This window comes from Rosa chinensis, chromosome 7, assembly GCF_002994745.2.
Source record: "Rosa chinensis cultivar Old Blush chromosome 7, RchiOBHm-V2, whole genome shotgun sequence".
In the NCBI taxonomy this organism is placed as follows: Eukaryota; Viridiplantae; Streptophyta; class Magnoliopsida; order Rosales; family Rosaceae; genus Rosa; species Rosa chinensis.
This window is the reverse complement of record NC_037094.1, coordinates 62023948-62027241: the sequence shown is the minus strand read 5'-3', so window position 1 is coordinate 62027241 and position 3294 is coordinate 62023948. Positions and strand designations below refer to the sequence as shown.

Genomic DNA, 3294 nt, shown 5'->3' with positions numbered 1-3294 from the left:
TAATTTGATTGTTTAGAACTTTCATAACAATTAGAAAACAAGAATAAATGAAAAGTATTATCCAACATGTTATAGCACAATGGTAAAAGCTCAATGTGTTGTCTCAAAGCACAAATACATTAGCCTTCACACCACACTTTTTGTTAAGAGAACCATCGAATGTATACAACAGTCACAATGGCTACAAAATAAAAACTGTCATCTGAATAAAACTCACACAACGGTTATAAAATAAAGCGACATCTAAATCGTAATCACACAACAGCTACATCTTATACCCGTTCTCTGAATAACAGTCACAATAACTAATGATGTTGACAGGCTGCCAGCATGCTGTCGACATGCTGCCGAGCCCTTCACACCACGGTTCCCTATAATCGACTTTCATCAGACGTCGCCTCGATATACTACGGTTTGCCTCCATATCAGAAGACGGTTTTTAGCCGTCGTCTGATTCAATTTTTGTAGTAGTGGCGAAAGTTTATGAAACAAATCAATGGCGCCGTTGCCGGGGATTAGGGTCTTCGGATCTTAATCCCTTGGTAATTGGCATTTTGGGTCACTTTTAGCATACTTTTATTTATTTAATTTTTTTATCTCTTGTTTCTTTGTTTAGTTGTTGTTTTTTTTATTTTGATTTTTCATTTCTTCAGTTAGTTTAGTCAAATTTAGTACTAGTTGTTTTTTATTCTCTTGTTACCCCTCTAATTACTTGTCAATTTTTCATGAGTTGAATTGGTGCTTATCTTGCTTATATTTTGGTTATTGAGATACTCGATTTCTTATTGGTTCTTCGTATGTATATGAGCGACACTCTACTACCTATCAATTTGAGAAGTGGTCGTGCTTTGCAAAGACTACCTAGAGGAAGACCAACAAGGAGAGTTAGGAGACCAAGACAACGCTCACAAGCACCTTCTAGGTCTCCTGTTCGAGTAGTAGATATGGCCAACGAGCGTCAAGAACTACAAGATGAGGAGGAGATTCCGTTGAGCCATTATTCATGTCCTAGCATTGTAAATGCTCCATCTTCCATTGTGCTTCCTCCGACAAATGCCAACTTTGAGATCAAGCCTAACATGTTGTCTATTCTACCTACTTTCCATGGCATGGCTAGTGAGAGACCATATGATCATATAATTGAGTTTGATGCCATATGTTTCACTATGCACTTGGGAGGATTAACTTTGGAGGGTTTGAAGCTTCGATTATTCCCATTTTCTTTGAAAGATCAAGCACGCACTTGGTTTCATAAGCTTAAGCCAAGATCCATTCTCTCTTGGGCCGATATGCAAAGAGTATTCTTGAATGCATATTATCCACATCATCGGACTACTTATATGCGGGATAGCTTGACTAAGTTCTTTCAAGGGGATAATGAGACTTTTTATGATGCATGGGAGCACTTCAAGGATATTGAGTTAGGTTGCCCTCATCATGAACTCACCAAGTGGCTTCTTTGTGAATCTTTGATTATTGATGATAGAAGGAGATTGGACAATGCATCGGGTGGAAATTTTCTTAAGAAAGGTCCTAATGCTGCTTGGGATACTTGTGAGGAAGTGGCTACCCAATCCGGTCAATGGGATAATCATCAAAGGAGAAGAGGAGGTAGAGACAATCACACATCTAGAGGCCGAGATTCACAAGCATATGGTACTAGAAGCCGAGTTGATATGGAGCCTCGTGGTAGAGGCATGTACGATGTTTCTCATGTTGATAAAGATGATGGAGTTATGAATTCCAAGTTTAAGAGGCTTGAAGCAAAGATTGACAAGAAATTTGAGATGCTTCTTCAAGCGCAAAAGGGTAGTGGTTCGTCTTCTTCACATGTCAAGAGTGTTACTTCTTCACATCTTTGCTTGATTTGTGAGTCCCCTAATCATTCCACTCATGATTGTCACTTGGCTTCACAATTTCCGGAATTTGTTGAGGAGTAAGTTAGAGCTATTAATTCTTATCAAAGGCCACCAAGAAATGATCCTTATTCTACTACATATAATCCGGGTTGGCGTAACCACTCAAATTTCTCATGGAGAGATAGTGGAGGGTCATCTAATGCACACCAAGGTGGCTCTCATTCATATGGAGGGAATCAAGGCCTTAATTCTTCATCTTTCGGTCCCCACGATCATGGAAACACACAATTTGGTGGACAAAATCTTCATGGACAGCAAGCATCTAGTTACAATTCTCAAGGCCAAGGGCCATCTTTTGGTGCTACACATGCTTATGGAGGAGCCCCACATGATACTCAAGGGTTTGGTCAAAGTTCCCATTCATTTGGAGGTGCCAATCCTACACAAAATGCTACTCCAGGATTTCAAAATAGGCAAGCACCACAACCGGAACCAAAGAAGTCTCATATGGATGATATATTGGCCGCCCTAGCCCAAAGTCATACTTCTCTTACACAAAGCCAAGCGAAGACCGATCAAACTCTTAATATTCTTGCTCAAGGTCAAAGTTCACTTGCACAATGTGTGGGAAAATTAGAAGTCCAAATGGGACAATTGGCTAAAGAGCTTGAAGCACATCCACATGGTGCATTACCCACACAACCGGATCAAAATCCGAGACATGAGCAAGCTAAGGCTATTACTGCACTTCGAAGTGGGAGGGTTTATGACAATAAGGTACGCATGCCTAAATCTTCTAACTCCCCTTTGAATGTGCATGATGACATGTATGCTCCCACATACCCCACATCACATTCTTATGATACACATGTTTCCACCCCTATACATGATTCCCATTCTTCACTTTCATATTCTAATGATGATGATCATGTGTTAGTTGAGGATTACATTGATAATGATGATGATAATGTGTTGCATTCATATGGGGCCAAGGGGGAAGAAAATGTAGCTCTTGGCCATGTTGCTAATGATAATGTGCATATGCATCGTACTTTTATTTCAAAGGAGGATGGGAACCGGGGGGAAGAAAATGTACCCCTGGGAATTGGAGTGGGTGATGTGACTTTGTATACAAAAGGAAGAAATAAGGGGGTGGATAAGGAAGCCGGGGAGGAAGAAAATGTACTTCCCGGAGGTGCACAAGGAAGGAAGGCCTCTTTATATCATTCTACATCTTCAAAATCTCAAGCCTCTAATTCTTCATCCGCACCGCCTAAGCATGTGCATTTTGGCCCCACTACTCCTTTATCATCACCTAGGGATCTTCATCAAGGGGGGAGAAATAAGGCGGAAGCTACTTCATCTACTTCTATTGATACACATAGTTCATCCTCGGGTTTGAGTTCTAATGGTTCACCGCCTATTTCGTCATCTA

General features: G+C 40.6%; 1 non-coding gene across 1 annotated transcript; it reads right to left on the bottom strand.

The window, feature by feature from the left end:
* Nucleotides 1-1338: 1338 nt before the first annotated feature.
* On the bottom strand, nucleotides 1339-1444 carry LOC112181097. The gene has a single exon (XR_002928702.1). It is a non-coding gene; the product is annotated as a small nucleolar RNA R71 (small nucleolar RNA).
* Between the last annotated feature and the right edge of the window lie 1850 nt (nucleotides 1445-3294).